Raw genomic sequence first — 25,308 nt, 5'->3', positions numbered from 1 at the left:
GATGCCCTTTCTGGACTCTGAGGGTATCAGACGTGCGCACGGTGCATAGATGTATATGGAGGCAAAGCATCCATATACATAGAAAATCAGTCTTATAAGGGGAATGACGCTGTATACCATCCTTCAGGTTGTTCAAAGTTTTCTCTTTGTTTTACCTCTTCTTTCACTTCTTAAAATATATTCTTGGGGAATGTTGTGAGTGATACATAATAGAGCTACTGTATTCCTTGCTTTTAAAAATAGCTGTACAGGATCCCACTGTGTGGATCATCTGTACAATGTAATATTTAGTCAGCCTCCTACTAATGAACATTTTAGTGGCTTCCAGGGTTTTGCTACTCCAAACAATATTACAGCTGAAACATCTTGAATATATTTTTTTCCTTTTTTTTTAATTAGGTATTTTCCTCGTTTACATTTTCAATGCTATCCCAAAAGTCCGCCATACCCACCCCCCAACCCCTACCCACCCACTCCCCCTTTTTGGCCTTGGGGTTCCCCTGTACTGGGGCATATAAAGTTTGCAAGTCCAATGGGCCTCTTTTTGCAGTGATGGCCGACTAGGCCATCTTTTGATACATATGCAGCTAGAGACAAGAGCTCCGGAGTACTGGTTAGTTCATATTGTTGTTCCACCTATAGGGTTGCAGATCCCTTTAGCTCCTTGGCTACTTTCTCTAGCTCCTCCATTGGGGGCCGTGTGACCCATCCAATAGCTGACTGTGAGCATCCACTTCTGTATTTGCTAGACCCCAGCATAGTCTCACAAGAGACAGCTATATCTGGGTCCTTTCAGCAAAATCTTGCTAGTGTATGCAATGGTGTCAGCGTTTGGAAGCTGATTATGGGATGGATCCCTGGATATTGCAATCACTAGATGGTCCATCCTTTCGTCACAGCTCCAAATTTTGTCTCTGTAACTCCTTCCATGGGTGTTTTGTTCCCATTTCTAAGAAGGGGCAAAGTGTCCACACTTTGGTCTTCGTTCTTCTTGAATTTCATGCGTTTAGCAATTAAATATATATTTATCTTATGCTTTGTGTGCATATATTTGCAGTCTGAATCAAGTGTTTTAAACTGGTGAAAGTCAAATTTCCTTTGAAATGATATAATCAGTTTTGATGGATGCCCCCTCCCCCTCCCTGTACCTTTTTTCTTTTTTTCTTGCTTTCCTTTTAGAGGTAGCCTATGCTACCAAGCCCTAGCTTGTCTGGAACTTATTACATAGACCAGGATGGCCTTGAACTCACGGAGATAGACCTGAGTGCTGGGATTAAAGACTTGTTTTCTTTGAAAGGTGATTTCACCTACTATCCTACTCGTGGATGCACAAAACATATAATGGGTTAAACCTGTCCATGGCATAACTTCTGAGTAAATATCAACACACTGTGGAGTGCATAGGGATTGTGTGTCCCATGCACTTTTAAACAAAAGCTAGGAATCTGGCTGTTAAGAGGAGATACTTGAGTTTTAAAATGTTGGTAACTAATTAACTTTAAACAACCACCACCACCACCAAATGGCTAGATGAGGTGGGAAGCACCTGTCTTTCTGGCTCTTAGGAAGCAGAGACAGGAGGATCACCATGACTCTGAGGTTATCCAGGGCTACACAGTGAGACCCTGTTTCAAGCAGCAGCAGCAGCAGCAGCAGCAGCAAAAAGGTGAATAAAAAACTAAACAATCCCAAACTATAAAAGAGCAAATTTAACCTTTACTAACTAAAGAATTCCCTCCCAAACAAAACAGTGAGTGGATCTATAATTGCTAGAGACGGATGCAATCTTTGCCTACATAAGGGTCCGGGTTATTAATTTTGTGAAATATTGTCCTGTGTACCATTTCACGGTTCCTTTGTATAACTTATTAAATTTCCAATTTTTAATTTTTCCCCATGGCCCATATTCAGGTAGTGATTTGGGAGAGCTATTTGGCAGTCATCTATCCACTCTCTATGGCATCCTTTTCAGGAATCCCCACAGCCCCCACATAAAAGGCTCTCATGGGTCAGGCACGGGCTTCTTCTCCCCCCCCTGTGCTCTGGGCTGCTTTCTTTGTCTGTGTTTGGGAGTAGGAATTGTCCAGCAATCAGGCAGTGCTTCTGTGCTCTCTTCTACTGGCCAGTCCCAGAAACGCCAGGATTATGGTCCTTGTGTGGTCTCCATAGGGGAGCAGAGATGCAGGCTCTGGGGCAGAGCTAAGATGGTAGCAGCCATTCTTGCCCAGTCCCTTGTTTTCTTATTTCTCTACTGTGCCAAGAACTCCATTGAAGACATGGAGGTGGAATGGGTCAGGGTACAGAGTACCACTTAGCCCCTCGCTGGACCCTTATGTAGGCAAAGATTGCATCCGTCTCTAGCAATTATAGGTCCACTCACAGCACTTGGAACTGAATGCAGAGCTTTGTGCATACTAGGCAAACACTTAGCTCACTGAACTCATCCCAGTCAAGCCTCTTAAGTCTTACAATGTAGATCCCAGCCAGTCCTATACTTCTGGGGCATCATCTCAAAGGTCTATCCTCCTCGTCCCTCAGCCCCGAAGTGGAGATTTTAGAGCAAAAGTCCTCTCACTACAGCTTCTGCCAGTTTGAATTGTTCAAGGAGGATCTAAACAGAGAATTCTGGGTTGGGCTTTGGCAGTCTGAGGCTGGTTTCATGGGTCTTTTCATGGAGATCCCTCTGATGCTATGCTGGAAAAAAAAGTACCCTTTTCTTGAAGCATTCTATTTTACTGCAAAGATGTACTTGGCCACAGAACTCACATACACATACACACACGCACACGCACACGCACTCACACACACACCTTTCAAAAATTAGCAGCAATTCTCAGCAATTGTCAATTTAGATATTGACATCTGAATCCACATTAAAAGGAGAAGCATTTCCCTAGAGGTGGCTAGTCTGGCCTCTCTGGAGATAACATTGACGCTATCTTGCACAGTAGTTTCAGCTGCCTTCCCTTGCTTTGGGAACAGAATAAGATACCCAAGGTACAAATAAATCAACCGGTCACAGACCTTGCCAGAGGACAAAGCTGTGTACTTCCGTGCTTTCTCTCCGTTAGGAAGATCAAATTTCTCCAGCAGAACCGGCTCCTCTTTAGTCCTCCGTGCCCCACCCCCTCTCTCTGTCTGTGGTTCTGCCGACTTCCCTCAACGACTGCGATAGAGACGTAGAGGACAATTTGTTTCTTCCCAGAATTCTTTTGGTTATGATGTTTATTTCAGCAATAGAAAGCCAACTAACACAAGAAGTATACTGTTGATCTGTCTGTCATTCATTTCGCCGACTCCTTGTCCGCCTGCAACCAGAGACCCGTTCTACACAGACAGGGACCAAAAGGGTTTGCGGCAGTTTACATACATTTTTACATTTCTCTTTAAAATCCCAGGCTGGCTTTGAATTCTCTCTGTAGCCAAGGATGACCTCTAACTTCTTAACCTCCTGCCTTCAGTGTCTGAGTGGTGGGATGCAGCAGTGTGCCCTCACGCCTGCTTTATGCATCGTTGAGGAGAGAGGTCCGGGGCCTTGCAATACCAGGCAAGCGCTCTACGAGCTGAGTTTCGTGGCACACTGGGAACACTTTTATTATTCACGATAGCCAGAAACTGAGCATCTATTGTTTTCTAGAAGTATCAGTGTCATGTAGGATTTCACAACGAACAATGTTGGTACTTTTTATTCTGTTTTAAGAATGGAGAAACAAGCCTGGCAGTGGTGGAGCACACCTGTGGCAGTGGTGGAGCACACCTGTCGCTCTAATTAACAGGTTATTTATTAACTTGATTAGTGCCTAATATGACCTGGCCGGCCCCCAATAATCAAGACTGAGGCCTACTAGATTTATTTATTCAGCTCTAGCACAATTACTGGAGGGATCACCCCTAATCTCATTTTCTAATGCTAGACTGGCTGCTTCGCAGCAGAGCTCCCCAAGTACTTGCTGTTTGAGGTACACCTGGAATATTTCTGTTCCATCAGTCCGTCCTCATGGGGGAGGGGTGGAGATTTCACTTGAGCACATGTTCCTGGTCTATCACATCTAATGGAGACCTCCTACTCTCTGCGTCTTCTTTCTCCTTCTCCCTTCTTCTTCTCCCTCCTATTTCTTTCCTTCTCTCCTGGTCCCTATCTGCAACCTTAGCCCAGTAACCAAAGTCCTGCCTACCTCTGTTCTCCCCAGACGTTAACCACTTTTATTTAATCAAGAGCTTTAAACCGGGGAACAAAGTTTATACAAGGCCAGTGTACGTGAGAGTTCACTTGTCTGGGGGCAACTGGATCTTGGAGTTCAGAATTTAGCATTTGTATACATAGCACCAGATCAGTCCTCCACGCAGACCTTTAATCCCAAAACTCAGGAGGCAGAGGCAGCTGGATCTCTGAGTTCGAGGCCAGCCTGATGTGATCTAAGTTCCAGTACAGTCAGGGCTACACAGAGATACACTATCTCAAAAACAAAACAAAACAAAACCACCACCTCCAGTAGACTAAAAACAAACAAACAGAAACAAAGACAAAAACAAAACAAAAAAAAGAGAAGAATGAAGAAAAAAATTTCCAGTAGGTTAAATAACAGAGAAAAATGGCTGGACTGAAATCAAAATCCATGACTGCCAATCATAAAAAGTAGGAGTAGAGGACACCTGCTTCATTCCCATGGTTAGGGCCCTTGCACCAGGGGCTGCTCCCTTCTGCTGGTCCCTTTCTCATCTCTGTGCTTCCCCAAAGCCAGGTACTGTATGGTTCAGAGGAGCTAAAAGCACCCGGTGCCCCTGCTTGACTCCTTGGTCATTAATTGACCAAGGTAGGAAGCTGTATATTCTCAGCTCAGTGAACGCCAAGGGCTGCTGTGGAGGTGTGACTCATAAGCACAGTCTTGCCTCTGGTAGGAAGGACTCCAAGTTGTTTTCTGTGGGACTTGGCTTGATATTAGCCTCTTAAATGCCTCACTCTGTTTATCCAGGATACATCCTGCTAAGTGACTTCCTCATGTATCTTTCTTTCTTTCTTAGACTAAGTTCAAGGTCAAAAGTACAGACCCTTTTGTTTCAGCTGTTTATGTGCTGCTGAAAATGTATGTGTATGTGCATGTGTGTGTACACCTGTATGAGTGTATTAGTTCTTATTTAAATTTCATTTCTTGCAGAGAAGCCAAAATATTTAAAAGCTGTCTTCAAAGGTTAGACTAGAACTGCCAATACCTGTACCTCCTTAAACTCTTTCAATTTGTGTACAGTTCACTGAGCTGGAAAGCTTTTTGGGTTCCCCAGAAAAAGAGCTGCAGAACAAATTCCAGGTCTTTATTGCCTACTTGAGCAAAGCGACTTAAAAATATAGTGAATAAAATGTATTAGTTCAGAGTCTGAAAAAAAGCCATCAACTTTGACACAGTTGGCTAGTCTGGTCTTTGGACTTCTCTGGCAGTCAACCCTCCAAACAGCTATCAAAGTTCAGGTTTCCCTGTGCCAAAGTTGATAAATGTAGTGTAAAGGTAACGATAGTTGACTGTCATTTTTTTTTCAGATTAGCAGAGAGAGGAAGATGAAGTTTGCCCAACAGCAGAATCAGAGAGAAGTGAGCTATTCAAATGTGCTCTACATTTGTCCCTGAAGACAAGTTTTGCTAAAAGTAGGTCCAAGATCATCTGATCCAAAAGCCCAGCACGGAGGTGACATCTGGGAGACAGGTCACATGGGTGCCAGTTGCAGCCCTTGCCTGTCAGCATATGATACAACATTGTCTCCATATGAGAAAATAAGAACCTGACAGGATGGTTAGCAAGAGGGGAAGAGTTCTGAGCTCAACAAAGAAAGATGACTGTGGCTGTGAATTAAGAATCTTTGTAGGAAGTCTCTGCTATTGTCTCAGAGGACGGCCATTCTTTCTCAGATAGGTGTGACATGCTGGCACTGTGTGTGGTAGTGTGTGGACTTGTTATTCATCAGCCCTGTTAGTATTCTCTTAGACCAGATACTGTGTATGGGTTTCAGTCCCTGGATGGGAACTCTGACTGTCTCCCATCCCAGAGTGGGATGCTAAACATTTGGCCAGTTTCCACCAGGGCTCCTAGGAGATTTTCTACAAACTTAGTTGCTCAAGTATCAGTGTGATGAGACAATACTGATAGATGCAAGGCTAAGTAACTTTCTTATTTTATACACACACAGCAAGAACCTGTGGCAAGCTAGGAACCAAAATGAGCTTCTGACTCCGGGTTCAGGAAAGCTGTCAAGCAGATGGAGTCTTGCCCGTGGGATCCCAGAAGGACTCAGTTCTGAGTTTTCTACCCTAAGGAGCTCTGGAGTTTCTGAGCCAAGTGTGTAAAGTTGTCCTGTTCTAGGAGGGTGGATAGAGCTGGGACTGATCTGTATTCTTCCTTATCTGCCACATTTCTGTATATACTGTCTGAAATCTGCAAGCCACTCTGGCTGGCCAAGGTTACTCTCTAGGGCTTGTCCTCCTATCTAGCTGAGGGGTCTTTAGCACCAGTCACCCGTCTAATTCCTCATCCACCTTGTCTCTCTGAATATTCTTGCAGGTATGTGGGAAGCACCCATTTCTCATCACCGAAAGGGCAAATTCTCCGCAGGAATGGAATTCGTTGGCATTGGAGACTAAGTCAAGCCCAATGAGTTTGAGTTGTTGGAACCGCTTTCCATGACCAAACTCTCCAAGGTTTTGAGTATTTTATCTCCTGACTGTGTTGAGAGTTCTGTCAGGGATCAGGACTGTGTTAGGCACAGCCTGAAACCGGCAGCCAGATCACACAGGCTCAAAGAACACGGAGGAGTGGGAGGAGGATGCCAGAGATGTTCACAGCCGAGCTGCAAACTCTGGGCATAGGCTGAGGAGGCTGTTGGCTAGAAATAACCAGCCCTGAGTGTTGGGGAGACTTTAGAGTTTAGTGATAGAGGGCTCATGCATGTAGGGGCAGAGGAGACAAACCTTTGACTTTGGGGAACAGAAAGGGTAGAAGAAAAATGGAGGGGTGGTTTTTAGCTGTAGATTTTTACTTGGTTGCTGTTCCTGGGAGGTTTGGTAAGAAAGCGACTTTGGGACTTTTTCCCCAGGAGAAGCTCTGTTTAACCTTATGAGTGACGAGTCCTTTCTGATCAGGACTGTATCATTAACCAACCCTCTGGCTGGCAGTTCTCATGAGGTACAGTGGGGTAGGACAGTAGGGACAGATATCCTTGGGATATGGTGTATGATATTATATCATGGTGTCTCTTCGCAGGAAAAGAACAGTAGCTAAGGCATATCTATTCACACTGTATGTTTGCATACACTTTACAAACATATAACGCTTTCCCCCAAAGCAACCTGTAACTAATCAACTGTATGCTGATTAAGCATCTGTGGGAGAAACACTGTGCTAACCACCACGGGAGATTAAAGGTTTATAGTACAAACTTTGTCCTTGCACTTGGAGATTTTACTGTCCAGTGGCAGAAAGAGGACAAGTCGACAGAACATCTGGAAAGTGATGAACTAAGTGAAAATTTCCCCCACCTCTTGCCCAGCCCTCCATTGCTTTTTCTCCCACAGGGAGGCTCAACCTTGTATTTACAGGGCTCAGTGCAGGTGATAGGGATCTTTCTCCAACTTGTTCCTGATCCCATGAAACTTAGCTGCTGAGGTGGTTTGAGTAAGAACCCCCCCCCCCCCAGTTTCAGATATCTGATTGCTTACTCCCCAATTGGTCGCGCTGTTTGGGGAGTTGGGGAGGATGTTATAGGACCGTTAGGAGATCCAGCCTTACTGGAGGAAGGATGCTACTGGGGGCAGCTTCGAGGGTTTTTTCTCTTAACTTCCAGCTCTCTTCTTTATGTTCATGGTTGAAGATGTGGTCTCTGTTTCTGTAGTCCTGTAGCTATGCTTGCTGCCATGCCTCCTCATCATGATGGGCTTTATCTTTTTTGGAGCCCTAAGACAAAATAAATCCTTTCTCCCATAGATTGCTGTTGGTCACAGTATTTTATCACAGCAGCAGAAAAGTAACATCACAGAAACAGGGAAGTAACTAATATAGTTACTCTTCATAAACAATTACTTTGTAGTCTTTCATTCCTTCCCTGCCCACAGGGCTCAGGGGGCTGGGTAGGGGGAGATAAAGCAGAGGAGGGCGCTTTTATGTGGGCGTACATAGGTCTGTAAGATGAATCCTGCAAAGGCAGCCATCTTCAGATAAAATAGGTTTCATTTCATTGGTTGAAATTGAATGGGGTTGGTTAATTTCGTGACTCAGATGTGCTTTGTTGAACTGATAAGCATCCTCTGAATCTCGTACATGCAGAAAGCAGATAGAAAGTCTCTTGAGAGACCCGTCGTGGATTTCCTAGGGCTCCTCTGGCCGCCTAGTAGTACATCCACACCTTTAAATCCATATACTTCAAATAAACACTGTTGGGGAATGTTTCTGTGCACTGTGTACTCAGATGCTAATTTCTGTGCCCAGGTGATCTGGATACAGTCTGGATGCTGGCATTGCTAAGCATCTCCTATCTCAATGTTGTGGAATATTCTCCATTACCTCTGATAAAGAGGTGACCAGCCAATAGCTGGTCAGGAGAGAGAATAAGGCGGGACTTCCGATTCCCGTGAGAGGGTCTCTGTTGGGGACCACAGAGAGAAGCAATTTGCTTTGAGAAGTCGCCAAAAGGGAGGCTGCCATGAGAGTCTCTAGGAGAGGATGGACAGAGTGGGAACAGCTAGAGAGAGACTAAGAGAGTAGTTAGTGCCACATAGCTGGGAAGTAGGCCAGGCCAGCATGGTCAGGTTAGAATAGTTCAGTGTTTGCCCAGCTATAGTGCAAGAAGTTCATTTGTAAAAATACCAGGTCTCCATGTCATTTTTTTTTCAGGTATGAGGGAAATTGTAGAAAAGCTCCATATTTTTACAAAACATCAATCTTGGACGATTTTTATGCTATAACTTTTCCTTTGGGCATGACGGCATGGTTATTGTGGAGTATAGTTTACCTTGGCCAAGTAGCCCTGGCAACTAACTGAACAGAACAGTATAGAGTTATTTAGGTCTATGGTAATAGTAATGGAGCTATTGAGACTTTCTAGTACAAAAAGGAAGGGAATTCAGCCTTCATTTCTTCCTGCCATTCCCAGCTACACGTGATCTTGGGGACACTTGAGGATGTAGAAAGTGGAAGGTTAGCTGGAAGGTGCTCATTAGGATGAGGCTCCCATGAGATTGTCACGCTTGATGATGTGGGACTGGCAGTGATGCAAGTGATGTTTTGAGTCCCTACTGTAACCTTTCTCCCATGAGCTGTTAGCCAAAAAACAAACAAACAAAAAACAAACAAACAAAAAAAAAACAAAAACAAAATAAAACAAAACCAAAAAAAATAAAAAAAAACCCTGTTGGTTTGCCAAATTGGGATTTGGATCTTGGTTTCTCACTGGTGCTCTATTTGGGCTTAAATAAACATTTGTGTACATTTCCTCAGGAAAAGTCAACTCAACAAATCAATGCCCAAGATGGTATAATATAACCAAAGACAAATTTAGGAGTGACTTGCATGGTCCTTGCTTTGGGTAGCAAGGCATGTAGCTGAGGTTGGACTCTCTAAGAGCGGAGTATCAGTGGAGGCAATCCTCAGGTGCCTACCCTTCCCCTGTGGTAAGTGACTGTGCATCTTCCTGATAAGGTAGCAATCTTATGGGATTTGCTTTGGTTAGTAGGACATGTGACTAAGGATGAGCCATCTTAGGCTGTCTTTGTACCCATCCCATGGTGATGATCTTTCTCTGTGTGGTATGGGATGAATGGGGCCTGCCTGTCACATGGTACCTTAAAAACGGTTGAAGGATGAGGAAACATTGCAGTCCCTGAGAGCAGCATGAGATTTTTGACAAGCTGTTGTGGCAGTTGTGTGACCACTGCTGTGTGTAGTAAGACATGCACCTGAGCCTAAGATGGCTGCCCAGAGAGAGTTTTCTTACGTAAGTGAGGAGTTACGATGGGGAAGCACCACATAGCTAGCTAGTGTTCTCTACCTTAGCCCCTGGTTTCTTAGGTAAATTGGACAGAAGAGGTAGTGAGATAGGCACGGTGGTGTGCTGCTCCTTATGACGGGCGCCTGATAAGGAAAAAAGAGTGAATAGTTTGCAGTGTTAAAGAGCCCTTTCTTGGAATCCATGGGAGAAGTTCATTTTTAAAATTATGTTTTAACTAACTAACTAACTAACTAACTAGCTAGCTAATTAATTATTGTACATTGTAAGGGTCTGAAAATCACTGAAGAAAGACCCCAGACTCAGGTAGCATGCAAAGACAAAGAGTGTTTATTCTACAGAAATAACCAGCATGCAGGGGTCAAACATTCCCCCAAATGGCAACCCTAGACAAAGATGAGCAAGCCTTTTTATAGAGAGCTGGGGGAACTCTCTAGAAGGATTAGATAATCTAAAATTTCATTGGTGCTAGGGGGTCACAGGTGGTCAGTGGTTCTCATGCCTATGCCATAAACATTTAACCATGGAATGAGATAGGGCCGGCCATCCTGCGGTAAGATATTTTCCCATTCTTGTGGTTATCCCCGGGCTGTTCTTTGGAAGAGGGTTCTATGGCCCTTTTCTCTGGATTTTATGGTCTGTTCCTGGAGCTTTTGCCTTATGGCCTTCTTTTTAAAATCAGGCCTGGTCCTTAAACGGAGACAAATGGGGTTCATGTTGTCCTTTCACCATCCCAGCCACAGCACCCCATAATCCTTTCTCCCCTCTCCCCATCATCTCTCCTTCTTTTCCTTTAGAAAACTGGATCATCTCTCCTTCTTTTCCTTTAGAAAACTGGAGGTCTTGTGGGCAGAGTCCAATACAGAAGATCATCTGTAAGCTCTGTGAGGTCACGGCGAGACATGCCTTTGGTCTTAGCACTAAGAAGGAGGATCTCTGAGTTCTAGGCCAGACTGGTGTGTTCCAGGACAGCAAGGTCTACACAGAGAAACCTAGCCTTGGAGCCTACCTGCGCCCCCACCCCCCCAAGAAAACAGCAGGGAAAAATATCCATGATTCAGAATGAAAGTGGGAAACTTAACAAGGGCTGGGTTGTGAGAAAGTCTGATAGCAATTGAGTTAACTGCTTCAGTTGGGAAGGACTTTTAAACAAGTGAAAAGACTCTCTCAGCCTGGCTTACAAGGCTGGGGTGTGGGGGCCATGAAAGCAGCCTCAGGGGTGTGGAGCAGGGAAACTAATGTAACAACTTATGCCTCCTCCAGACAAAGGCAGAATAGTTTGTAATGTTAGGGAACTCTGTCCCTGGGGATTGTGTAAGAAGAAAACAAAGCAGAGGTTCCTTAAGTACTTTGAAGACAGGGTCATTTCAGAATAAACCAGAGAAGCTGCTCAGAGAGGCTGGGGAGAGGAGCTGATCTTACAGGCTGGGGAGGGCTTCCTTAAAGCACTGAGTTTGGGTGCAGGATGGCCACATTAGTGCTTAAAGTAGGATCCTCAGGAATGGTGTATGTGGTGCTGGCTTCAGGAAACCGACGTCTAGGAGAGTTGACACTGAGGGATCAGGGACTATTCGTGGTGGGTTGCCTCAGAGACATGTTCTTGTTTTCTCAGATTGGTTCATTCAAGGCGGTTGAGAACTTGGCGTTCAGCAGGTCCTGTGAAAATCAGGAATTGGAACAATATGGGAAGGGCAGGCACTACTGAGAGAATCAGACACAAGAAAGGCACTCTTCGATTCCCAGTTTTGTTTTCTTTTTCTTTTTCTTTGTTTTGTTTTTAGCCAGACAGGACTGTGCTTACTGGAGAGTTGAAAATTGAGCCAGGACCTCAGAGCTGGTATGGGGTTTTAGTAGCTTCGCCGAGGAGATGTTTATGAAGTAGGAGAAACTTAGATGGTCCCAACTGCCTTAGAGCAGCCTATGAATCAGGTTCTAAAAGTGCTAAGACAATCAAAAGGAGAGAGGGGCCAAGAAAGACAGACGAGGGGGTTTGTCAGTTACTTGAAGGCAAATACTTCAGGATTGCTGTTGAGCTGTAGGTCCCAAGGAAGAGTTGACAGAAAGCCCTATGCCCGCTGGCAAGCTTCTGGAAGACTTTAAAGTCCAAAGAATAGTTTACAGACTGCAGAGCTGATAAAACAGAGCAGGTGTTGGGGCTGAGGTTCGTCACTTGTTAAAAGTGTCCCAAGGACCCAAGTTAAACAAACACAGACTAAACCCTTGCAGTCAAAAGACTAAGCGTGTCTCAGGAGAGGGTAGCTGTGTGCCCAGATTAAGCCCTGCATATTTTCTTCCTTCCTTTCTTCCTTTCTTCCTTTCTTCCTTTCTTTCTTTCTTTCTTTCTTTCTTTCTTTCTTTCTTTCTTTCTTTCTTTCTTTCTTTCTCACTCTCTTTCTCACTCTCTTTCTTTCTTTCTTTCTTTCTTTCTTTCTTTCTTTCTTTCTTTCTTTCTTTCTTTCTCACTCTCTCTCTCTCTTTCTTTCTTTCTTTCTTTCTTTCTTCCTTCCTTCCTTCCTTTCTTCCTCCTCCTCCTCTTCCTCTTCCTCTTCCTCTTTCTCCTCCTCCTCTTCCTCCTCCTCTTCCTCCTCCTCCTCCTCCTCCTCCTCTTCCTCTTCCTCTTCCTCTTCCTCTTCCTCTTCCTCTTCCTCTTCCTCTTCCTCTTCTTCTTCTTCTTCTTCTTCTTCTTCTTCTTCTTCTTCTTCTTCTTCTTCTTCTTTTCTGTGAAAAGATACACTGAAGATGGACATCACTCACCTCATCCATCTCCAAGCAAGCAGCCTGGCTTATGAAGGAGCTCCTGTCCTCACCACAGCACTGTCCCAGACACAACAGATCAGGGGCCAGCCTGAGTGACAAGGTGCTACAGGCTGGAAAGCAGCTCTGTCCCCCCTTGGCCTCGGGAGGGGTCTAACAGCTTGAGCTGGCACCACTGAGAGAGTGTGTGGGGGTACACGGTTACCTCAGTTCCTAGGATACAGAGGGGACAGGGCTGATGGGAAATGGTTGAGTTGTAGAAAGGTAAATAAGGCAGTGCCTCTCATCTATGTCACCTTACTCAGCACTGTTCCCCAAAGACACGATGCATACCAGACATGGGATCATTCCCTGCCACACAGGTCCTTGCTAACATTTTATGTTAGCTCCTGACTCTCGAAGTAATGGGTACTGCCTTTGAGTGGACAGCAGTGGGGCCTTCAGAGATCCATCATCCATGTCTATGCAGGTTTTATTACATGGGTGTTTTAATGCTAACCTTAGAGTGTCTTACAGAGCTGGAAAAGCAGGTAGAAAAACAACAAGACTTTCTTTAAGAAAGTGGTATTCTGCGTGGGTGACGAAGGCATGCTCCAAAGCCATCAGCTGTTAAAAGGAGATCTCAGTGCCAGGGCTGGGCTATCTCCCTATGAGGCTCCTTAAACAGAAAATGCTAATGCTACACGCCTGAACTCGATGGTCAGACTGCATTGCTGAAGACACTTGCAGGCTTTGCCCACAGAGCACGGACACATCAGGGTGGCACTCAGCTGGAACCTCTCCCTGTTGGCTGGCTCATAAAGCACCAGGCAGTGCCGTGAACACCACTGTGGGAGAATGCTAACCAATCGTTCTGCTTAGCTGTGGACTCTGTGAGTTATGCTAGCCAGACATCAGGCGAGTGGGTGTGGTAGTGGTGCAGGCTGTTACAGGGAACACACGGCTCTCTGGTTGTATGTAAGGCTTGTTCCACAGAGGAGACTCATGCCTGAGAGTGTAAGCCATTTTGTTGAGGCCAGCCAGCGGCCCACATGTCCGGGTTCGAGCCTGGAAAGCATCTTGGAATCTGAAAGAAAAGAGGGAAACTAGGCGGTGGCGGGAGAAAGAATGGAGCTAAGACAAGGGTTCTGATCAAAGCTCAATTTTAATATTCAGAACACTGGGTTATAAAGAAGAGGGGAGGGGCCCATTCTCACCAAATCATCTTCGGAGTCCAGTTGCAGGTGACCGCGTAAATACTTCAGAACAGCTAGGCAGCAGGTAGTAGCAGTGGAAGTGGCAGACCGATAGGGTGGCAGACTCCACCCCCATGATCTCCTGGTGATACACAGTCAAACCTGATCAGCCAGATTTCAGGCTGAGGGGGGGAGGTTACAACATTCTATTCTTCCTACAGTCCCTGAATTTCTAATTGGTTAATGAGCTTTGTGAAGGTTCAGTGGACAGTTCTGTCCTCCAAGAACTTTCATGTGCAGCACACATTAACAAAACAATGCTTATATGGGTCTGATCCCTTGTGTGTGATCCTTTGACCTAGACAGGTTTTAACCAGCATTGGGCCAGACTTTTCAACTGTTTCTGGGAACCCATTCAGATTTACAGAATATAATTTAGGTGACTATGTTCTCAATTACCTCCAGAAAGTTCCATAGTACCATTCTACATGTGAAAAGGATATAAACTAATTCGTGATATGTAATAGATGCTTTGGGGTATTTAGATTCACAATCCTGGATTTAGAAAGCCGCTCGGGTTGTAGTCAAGTTCCCAAGCACTACTCAAACTCCCTCCTCTTGGCTTGCTCCATTTGTCACATATAACCCATAGTAATTGAGTCACGGGTTTGATAGTGTAGAACCAAATGAAACTGGAGTTTAAAGGAGAGGTGGAGCTTGCTTGTGTGTGTGTGAGGGGTGAATCAATCAATCAATCAATCAATCAATCAATCTCTCTCTCTCTCTCTCTGTCTCTGATGTTGAGCTATGTCTTTTAGACATACTAGGGTTTAATATTAACCTGGAACAGCAGATGAACTTGGAGTGAAGATTCAACCTGTTCTTTCTCCTTAATGCCATACTCTGTAGCAGGGGGTTGGTTACCCACTTGGTTAGGGCCACTGGACAGGGAATTGGAGCTGCTGTTGGAGATGAAGTGAAAGGAGACTGAAAACAGACAAGAAGGGAAACACAGCCCAACTTCTTCCCACTTCTAGACCTACAGTCTCCTCCTAGTGCTCCCAACTAGCCACCATCTGCAAGAGACTTGGCTGGGATAAGTGGGAAACCAGTTTTCCCAGGCGAGGAGATTTGAGCATCTAGGCTGTGACTGTTCCGCTAGGAACTGAGCCAGTGTTTACTGTTTGCATTAATGAATAGGCATATAGATGTGCATGAAGATTGTCTACTCAATAACTTGGAGTGGTTGCAGCCTTCCCATTTACAGCCTGTCAAAACAGCTCCATCCCTCACCGCTCTGCCACCAGCTACCAGTGATGTCTTTTTGAGATGTGTTTTGACAGTGCAAATGATGTATAATGAAATTCAAAGGAGAGAAAAAAAGAGTCTTGTGGGAGGCAAATTAATTTTTAGTTATTCGAAATTTATAAGATTATTTCTGCCAGGAGTGACCAAAATCTGGTCATACTGTTTGGAATTAATTTTGGCATTTTTTTTCTTGAGGCACACATTTAAAACGTGAGGGAATGAGCTTCCTCAGATGGCAAAAGCACCACTTCTCGGGTGAAGGCAAGCCTGTTCCCCCGCGGCTGGCCTTGGTTGTGTTTCTCAGAAGTTCCCACTGGGGCGTCTAGAGCGGTCCATCTCTCTTGTCTTCTGGATGTGAAGAAGGTGGCGATAACACCCTTGTCCACTAGGGGGCTCTCGGACCTCTCTGGCATACAGACTGGGATGAGATCTGGTGGTGCCTGACACGGTGCTGCCTGTTGGGTTCTAGGTATCTCATACATGGGAGCAGGTCCCGGGGAGGAGAGGCTGCTCTGGTTCTAGAGGGAGAAAATTTCTATTTTATTCTTTTATTTACCCTTTTCATCCATTTATTTTTATTTTTTTGGTTTTTTGAGACAAGGTTTCTCTGTATAGCCCTGGCTGTCCTGGAACTCACTCTGTAGACCATGCTGACCTCGAACTCAGAAATCCGCCTGCCTCTGCCTCCCAAGTGCTGGGATTAAAGGCGTGCGCCACCACTGCCCGATTTCATCCATTTATTTTCACGACTTCATTCATTTTATGCTTACTGGTAGTGGATTTGAAATTGTTAGGAATAGGGAAATCAAAGTAGGGCTGTGTGTGTGTGTGTGTGTGTGTGTGTGTGTGTGTGTACATGTATGCATACATATGAACTTTTCACTTAGTGCTTGCTCTTGCAGTGTAAACATTACTTAACGCTGTAGAAATTGACAGCTGGAAAAATGACCTTGGAAATAATTAATCGTTTCTTTCATTTATTGCCATGGAAACTGACAGATGCCTGAAAGGTTCAGAAACTTTGGACTGCAGCTAACAAGTAGGGGTGTGTGGTCAGATTTTATTTCAGTATTCCAACTTATTATGAGCCTTAAGATCAACAACAAAACACAGAGAGGTATTCTTTAGTGTGTGTGTGTGTGTGTGTGTGTGTGTGTGTGTGTGTGTGTGTGATAATCCAGGTGTATAGAGGCAATGGGAGCTCAGGAAACTTAATTATAGAGTCTATTAAAATGAATTTAAAATTTTTACTAAAGATTTCCAGTGATACAGAAGATAGACCACAGATAAGTTAAGGGAAAATGCGTTAAAATGACTCCCTAAAAGCTTAAATACCCAGTACAAGGCAGTTCACAACTGCCTGTTACTCTAGTTCCAGGGATCCAATGATGCTCTTCTGACCTTCTTGGATACCAGGCACACACGTGGTGTACATATATTTATGTAGGCAACCATTAATATATACATTTTTTGAGGGCTGAGAGAAAAAAATTTAATAAGAAGAGCAATGAACTTAAAAAGCTTTTTAACTTCTTCTTCTTCTTCTTCTTCTTCTTCTTCTTCTTCTTCTTCTTCTTCTTTTTTTTTTTTTTTTTTTTTTGAGAAAGGGTCTTGTTCTGTAGCTCAAGATGGCCTAGAACTTACTATGTGGCTCAGGCTACCCTTGAACTTATGGGGTTTCTCCTGCCTCAGCTTTCTAAGTGCTTGGATCACAGGCACGAGCCACCTGATAAAAGGAGTGATCACAGGAACCACACAAAGCCCAGACAGTGGTTATAGCCTCCTCCTCTTCTTCCTCCTCTTTCTTCTTCTCTTCCTCCTCCTTCTTCTTCTTTGTCCTCCTCCTCCTCTTTCTCCTCTTCTTCCTCCTCTTCTTCATCAAAGAAATTAAGCAGACATTATATGCTCTCAGCAATAATTCTTTATTATTTAAAAATATGATTTTAAAATTGTTTTAGTTTGGGAAAATTAGAATAAAAATAGAGCCAAGACAATGACCATTTGAAAGGACATGGTGAAAATGTTCTTTAAGCCGCACAAAGCAGAAGTGACATTTAAGTCAATAAAAAATTACTTGAGCACTGTATTCAGACTTTTTAGAAAACTAAATTATAAAATGAGACAGTTCAGCAGCTCTGAGAGATTTTGGTGTCCCAACTCCTGAATAGTTAGACACCTGAATAAGCCAAGGAAGTAGAAGGTGCTGAACCTGTAAGGAAACAATATTTTTTCATAACCTTTAGGTTATTAGGCTTTAAAATAGGACAAATTATGTTTTAACAGAGTAATTATGGATATCCGAGGAGAAAATTACTTTAAAATCCTGTTTTCACATTCATCCACATTTTCACAATGAAAGAAGGATCTTAATGTTAAAGACACACATACCTTGATTGCAAGATACAGAGAGGTCAAACTTGGAATGAGCTGGAAGCTAGAGCCCTGCTGTCTAGCTTTTATAGTGTCGGGAGGCCCTAGCTATGTCGGTTTTCAGAGGAGCAAAGGTGTCAATAATCTTACTCAGCTGTAAACTTGAAGAACAGCAATACCAGCCTGACAGGCAAGATGGACACATTTGTGCACCAGTGGCACGATCGTTGTGAGTGTAACCAATGACTCCCTGTTTGATTTCAAGGCCTGCTCTACAGGAGGGAATTCATGACTGGTACTATAAATCCTATTTAAAAGTAATCGTCCAAAAAAAAAATCTAGGAGTAGGGAGGTCACAGGCTCCTGGGAGAGAGCTTGCTTCTGTAGTTTAAATTGACATAACACCAGACTGTGTCCTAAATATTCATGTTTGTATTGATAGACAAATGTTACTTTCACCTTAATCAGAGAAGTTGGTTTTGTTTTTTCCTGGTGAATGGCCATGAATGTAGAGATTCATGGCTGTTGAAGGTGCTGAGAATTTGTGATGGTTGAGTGCCCAGCCCTAACCAAGACATTTATACCATTTTCTCTAAGGTTTAGGAAACATCGTGGAGGAAGGGGTGGAAATAAAGTAAGAGCCTGAAGATAGGGAACAGGGAGCAAGATGCCATCTGCCGGGCATAGCACGGCTGCTATAATCATGAACTCACTGCAGTTGCCAGGGCTTGCGTGGAACCTGCACAAGAATGGGCCAGTGAACTGTTAGACATAGAGAGGAGAAAAACCTCATAAGGTTCTCTTCCTCGCCGATGAGCTGTCGGCTACTGATGGGTTGTGGGGGAGGGAGAGTCAGTACTTACAGTTGTCTATCTGTGGGTGAGCCTACTGGGCTGCGACAGTAGTTCCCAACTGTGGAAACACAGATGGCCCTGGTTAACTCAGTGGGTCACAAAAGGAAAAAAAAAAGTCATGAACCTGGGCTTGTGGGAGGAGTGGGGGCTGATGGGAATGAAGGGAGATGAGAGAGGCATATGGGGTGAGACTGATCAGAATGCATTATACGCTTGTATGAGCTAGTCAAAGAACAAATTTAAGTTATTAATAAAGGGTGGAGCTCAAGAGTAAGATGCCATCCATTGACCTCTGGCCTCTGTACTACACGTACACACACCCTCACAAGCACATACTTATAATTCTTGTATGCACAAAGGAATAAATAAGAAATTAAAAATCCCAAGAACTGAATTTTCCCTAAAGAATATTGTGTTAAATTATTATATTAAATTAACATTATATACTATTAAAATTTATAATATTATTAAAGTACCATTGTATGTAAGTTGGTATTATATGTAAAATTAAAATGTTAACTAAAAAACAACCAAGATGATAGCTAGACACACACTTGAAATCCCTGTACTTGTAGGCTGAGGCAGGAGGATCATGAGTCAATTTGGACTACACAGTGAGACCCATATTAAAACTAGCTAGCTAACTAACTAACTAACTAACTAACTAACTAACTAACACCTCCTCCTAAAAGACTAGCATACTCCTTAAAACAAAGGAAATGAAGCATATATGGGATGAACAATAGAAATAGAGCTGAACTCTTCACAATATTGTTTATAATCAAACGATGAAAAAGTGTGTGTGTGTGGTGTGTATGTCTGTGTGTGGTGTGTGTGGTGTGGTGTGTGTGTGTGTGTGCGTGTGGTGTGTGGTGTGTGTATGTGGTGTGTGTGTGTGTGTGGTGTGTGTGTGCATGTGCACACGTGTGTATATGCATGTGCAGTCACATGCATGAGTAGGTAGAGGTCAGAGGAGAACCTTGTTGGTTGGTTCTCATCTTTCGCCTTGTTAGAGACAAGGTCTCTCTTTTGGGTTTTGTGGTTTGAACACAAAGCAAGCTGACCCACAAGCTTCCAGGGTTTCTTTTGTCCCACACAGAGGGCCCGGCTTCATGTGGATTCTGAGGTTCAACTCAGTTCCTCATGCTTGTGAGGGTAGTTCTTTCTCCACTGTGCCCTGACTCTCCTTAAGTATTTTTAGCTTTTGAATGGCTAAGGATTTGCTAATGTTGTTGCTGAACTCTGGGCAATTCTAACTAGGACAAGAGGCTCGTGGACTACATCTGGAAAGGTAAAAAGATACTTGCCGTCTCTGTTCTGTGGACTAGGGTACTGCGGGATCACAGGGCCTGGGGAACAAGGGGTTATGACTACTCTGTGTGCTGAACTCTTTGATGGATTTTGAAATTGCCATCCTGTGTGTGTCATAGCAGTTAAAAGATGTCTAGGTACAATAAATCTGTTTTACATTGTATTTCTGATTTGAAGTTGGGTCTAATGATCTGAGGATGGAACTGTAAAATCAGTATGGTATAGGGAAACCCAGGGTGTGTGGTCACAGCTACAGGTAGAAAAAGATGAGGAGTAGAGACAACACCAAGACTAGAAGGACAATATGTGGAAAGGCTCTGCCCAGGAGTCCAAGTGAATCAGCAGAGGACTAGTAGAATTTGGGGACTGAGAGAGGAGAAATCTGTGGTAAAAAAGATGAATGGAGATGTGGTACTTTGAGTAAGAATGGCCTTGATAGGCTCATACGTTTGAATGCTTAGTCATCAGGGAGTGGCACTACTTGAGAAGGGTTAGGAGGTGTGGCCTTGTTGGTGTAGGTGTGGCCTTGTTGGAGGAAGTGTGTCACTGAGGGTGGGCTTTAGGTTTTTTAAAGCCAAAGCCAGTCCCAGTGTTGCTCTCTCTTCCTGTCTCCCAAGGATTTGGATATAGTACTCTCAGCTACTTTGCCAGTACAATATCTGCCTCTGTACCTCCATGCTACTGATCATGATGATAATGGCACCAAACATCTGAAACTGTAAGGAAGCCTCAATTAAATGGTTTCCTTTATAGAATTGCCGAGGTCACTGTGTCTCTTCATAGCAATAGACTACTGATTGAGAAAGGAGAAATGGTAGCAGAGAACAGAGAGAGATAGAGATAGAGACACAGAGAGACACACAGAGAGACAGACATACACAGACAGAGAGAGAGACATGAGAGAGAGGAGAGAGAGGGAGGGGAAGGGAGAGATGGAGAGAAGGGCAATGAAGGCCAAGACTGTTATTTGTAGAACATGAATGGAAACTGAGGTAAAGACGTGGCGTGATCTCTCTCTCTCTCTCTCTCTCTCTCTCTCTCTCTCTCTCTAGTCGGTGACTACCCTCTGTCCAGATAGTCGGTGACTACTCTCTGTCTAGATAGTCGGTGACTACTCTCTGCCAGACCTTCTTTAGATATTAAAATTCATATTCTCACATTCATGGACCCAAGTGTTCCCAAGATTTCCAAGTTCTGAAAGCTATAACATCTGAGAGAGAATTTCTCTGTATAGTAGGTAACTAAGCCTGGGACTCCTTGAAATATGTATTTGAAATGTCTACCTCTCTGAGAGAGGACATTTTAACATCCATCTAACTAAAGGGAAGCATGGGGGTGGGGTGGGGGTGGGTTTCCCTGTGCTGTATGGTTCTCATTGCATATTCAATGACTTTGGCCCAAGCACACATTTCAATAGGAAGCCCGGTGGACAAGAACCTGGCCCAGCTGACTTTGCTCCAAAGAGTTACAAATGGCTCCACCAAGTAACACTGGTCGGAGTCTGCCTGGTCCCTTTACACAAACCATGCAGTCTTACTCCAGATTCTGGAGAAAAACGACTCTTGCAGATGAGAATGGAAAGTCTTGCCATATAGCTGCAGCACTGAAGTCTGTTTTAGCCAGCAGAGGAAAATGCACTGTTACATCTCATACTAGACACATTTAAATGATATCTACCGACAGATTAACAAAGCTCTGCAGGTAAATTTAAAGCCGCAAAAGGAGTGTATAAAGATCTTGTCGAATAAATTCCAGCCACACTGCGAAAGTCACAGGATCCCAAAGATTTGAACTTATGTTTCTTATTATTTCAAGTAAAAGAAAAGCATTTTTTCTCTTTCCAGGTTGGCTCAATAATGGCAGTGCATTTTCTTTCTGGTGGCATGGAGGCAGTCTGCCTTCTGTGGGTTTTATTGATCATGTCTGAGTTAATGATAGGAAAGTGTTTGAAGCAGATCTTTGTATGTGTGTGTTTGAGGTGAAACACAAGAAAAAAAAAAAGACAGGCACTATACACCTCTGGGTTCTTGCTGTGATCAAGGTTTGTCTTGGACTTCGCCTCAACCTTTGTATTTTTAGAGGCATGAAAATAACACTTAAACCATAGTTGGCTTTATAGTTGATCCAATTATTGAAGATCAAATAATAATAAAGAACTCTCGTCAGTGACATTCATAGGTATAACCATATTTATGTAATTATAAGGACTAGCTGCATTCAAAATATTTATTTGGATGAAAACTCTGTGTTTGAATAGGAATAGCCCTCATAGACGCCTGTCTATGAATGTTTGAATGCTTGGCCCATAGGGAGTGGAACTCTTAGGGGGTATGGCCTTGTTGGAGTGGGTGTGGCCTTGTTGGAGGAAGTGTGTCATTGTGGGGTGGGCTTTGAGGTCTCAGGTGCTCAGGCTCTGCCCAGTGTGGCTCACTCTCTTCCTGCTGCTTGCAGGATGATCCAGATGTAGAGCTCTCAGCTCCCCCTCCAGCACCATGTCTGCCTGCGCACTGCCATGCTTCCCGCCTTGATGATAATGGAGTGAACCTCTGAATGGGACTAAACCAGCCCCAATTAAATGTTTTTCTCTATAAGAGTTGCCATGGTCATGGTGTCTCTTCACAGCAACAAACTACCTTAGGCACTTTGCTTACTAGAAGACTCTGATTTTGTAATGGATTTTTTTCCTGTGTGTACCTAGGGCAGGTAAGTACCATCTGCAGGTGTCTCTGAACATTGTGTTGAGGAAAAAAGAGATATCTGGGGAGTGGTTGTGCAGACCTTTAACCTCAGCACTCAGGAGGCAGAGACAGGAGAATCTCTGAGTTTGAGGCCAGCTGGTTTACAGAGTGAGTTCTAGGACAGCCAGGTCTATACAGGGAAACCCTGTCTCGAAAAAAAAAAAAAATCAAAAGCGAAACCAAAAAGTGGACAGTTATGTGGGAAAGTACAGAATCCCAAAATTACATAAAAATGAAACAGCCAAGGCACACAGACCAGGTTGCATGTGTGCGTACACATATACATACGCATATATCTACATGTCATGTATGCTGTGCACATTCTTCTTTATGTGTGGTAAAAACTATCACATTATTTCTTTTGTACTCAGGAGCACTATAATGACATACTTTGGGTGATCTCTTTGCTAAAGCTGACTGAGAGTGGTTGGAACCTGTGACAGTACAGTGTTGGTGCTCAGGACAATGGTTGATGGGCAGGGCCCACCATTTCTCTCCCCTGTGGCTCTTGTGTCAGTCTGAGGTGAATTATAGCTGCGGTTGAGGTTGTAGATCCTAAAACTGAGACAGACTGAAGTCTGAGGACTCTGAAGCGAGTTGGCAGAAGTGCTGTACCTGAGAGAACAAACATAAGAAGTGCTAATAACTCTCCCTTCCTTCTAACTTCTGATCACCAATATATTTGCTGTGTGTGTGGTTTTTTGGGGGAGTGGGGGGGGGTCACGGTATTAAAATGTCCGAGAGGAGAGTAAGAAGGAGGCATCTGCTGTCTAAGGGTTGGATTAGCTCTTCCACAATTTTACTGTGATGAGGTTGACCACATGGCTATTTTTAATCCTGGAAAATTGATATAACTAGACAACTATTGGGTCTACTGTGGACATCATGGATATAGCTATTATCCATACTCACAATAAGACTTTAGTTCAAGTTATTAAAAACTATTAACCAAATTTATAACAAATAGTTATATGAACTAAAGTTTCTCCCTCAAAAAAAATCACATTTATGCTAAAGATTCTGTGAGGTTGATCGACTGATTAGAAGTGTTTATGGAGAATCAGTTGTAAATCCAGAGATGAAGTTATCATAGGTCATCATTCGCTTCCTTAATAGACACTCACTGTCCATCCTGTGTCAGACATAACAGTGTCCTCACGCCAGGTAAATCCTTTTGTAAACACTAGCTTCCACCAGCCCCTAAGAATGCCACCAGGTAGCATCTGAGCCCTATCGCACTTTTCTGTTCTGTGTTAGTTGTCCATTCCACTTGTTGTCCCAAGAAATACACGACTTGATTTGTGGTTTTCTTTTGTTCTGTAACTATAAAAACTTTGTGAATTGTTTCTATGTTGGAACATGTTATGTGGAGTAATCTGAATATGTGTTTCTGGGCCACGACGTCTCATATTTAGCTAAGAATAAACTATCTCTTTTTCTCTTTGAAGTGAGACTGTGTTTTTCAAACACAGCTACAGAGTTCCAAGGAACAATATAGAATTTTCTGGAGGGTATATCTGTCATAGATACTGGTATGTTGATAAATTAACATGCCTTCCTTTGACATATTGAATATGTATGTGATCTTGCTATAGAAACAATACATGTTCGCAGTGAGAAATTACTCTGCACCCTTAGAGATAAAAGCAACATCTTTACTTAAGTGCCTGGTCAACTGGAGTTAACACTGAAATAACAGTTGAACTCACAGACGACTTCATTAGTTGATGTATACCTTTGGCTTATGTGTCTTACATACTTAAATCATCCTTAAGTGTTCTTCGGGTCTCAGCCCCAGGTTACACTTTGTACAATTTAAACATGGACAGGAGACAGCAAGTTTGACCTCTCAGGAAGATTGGAGACTTACACAACAAAGATATTAATATTGTCAGAATTATTTTAAGTAGAGTACTATTCTCTTTTGAATAGTTGTTACTCAGGGTCATCTTTGCTCACCTGGAAGAATTGTTTTTCTTTATAAGAGCACAGGAGACTTGACGGCAGACCTGGACTTAACGATGGTTGTGACCCTACACTGCCCTCACCTCCAGCCACCTGTTAGAGGTGTGTCTTTGATACAGCAACCAGGGTCCATTGGCTGCTTCATTCTGTGAATAAACATTTACGGCCCAGTGACCTAATTTCCCTTGTCTCTAACAGGCCTAGTTAGCACACTACTTATCTCTTAGCTAAATTCCACTGGTGTGACTTAACATCTCCTAAGCAAATCTATTAGCAAGTCCTTTATACTACCGAGTCTACCATGTAGAGTTCCTTCTTCAATCTGTAATCTATTTGCAAAGAAGTGGGCCTTCATGTGCTCAGCCCTGAACGACCTGACTTTATTACACACCTCCCCTCAAGGCTCAGGAGTCAGCGAGGAAGAGATGGAAGGAGTGTGAGAGGCAGAGGTAGTGGATGACTTCAAGGAATCTGTCTTCCAGATACAGTGAGGCAGATGCACCTCTGACCTCACTGAGACTGCAAGTGCACGCACCAGACCTGCACAAGCTGAAGCCAGACACAATCCCAGGGCAAAGCGAGGGAAGCAGCGGTGAAGTTCCATCCCTAGCCAGGCAGCTCCTTCATAAATTACAGCTGAGAGAGGGAAAATCAATTCTCTTCAGTGGAGTGATACGCTATTGAGTCACACTTACTGTCCATGATCAATCACATTTCAGGGCAGGCTCCATGCTCAGGAGTAGCTGGCCAGCGCACATTTTAAACTCCATTTTGTTGTGGCCCTTTTTCTCTTTTAGATTAATTTATCTTTATTTTATGTGTATGGATGGTTTGCCTGCATGTATAGTT

General features: G+C 43.6%; 1 long non-coding RNA gene across 1 annotated transcript; it reads left to right on the top strand.

Annotated features, from left to right (window-relative positions):
• Window positions 1-5,542: 5,542 nt before the first annotated feature.
• Window positions 5,543-7,714, top strand: Gm41158. The gene is made up of 3 exons (XR_874641.1): window positions 5,543-5,638; window positions 6,178-6,326; window positions 6,549-7,714. It is a non-coding gene; the product is annotated as a predicted gene, 41158 (long non-coding RNA).
• The last annotated feature ends 17,594 nt before the right edge of the window (window positions 7,715-25,308 follow it).

The sequence above is a fragment of the Mus musculus genome, chromosome 14 (genome assembly GCF_000001635.26).
Source record: "Mus musculus strain C57BL/6J chromosome 14, GRCm38.p6 C57BL/6J".
Classification (NCBI taxonomy): domain Eukaryota; kingdom Metazoa; phylum Chordata; class Mammalia; order Rodentia; family Muridae; genus Mus; species Mus musculus.
The sequence above is the reverse complement of the archived record's forward strand: the minus strand, read 5'-3'. Positions and strand labels throughout refer to the sequence as shown.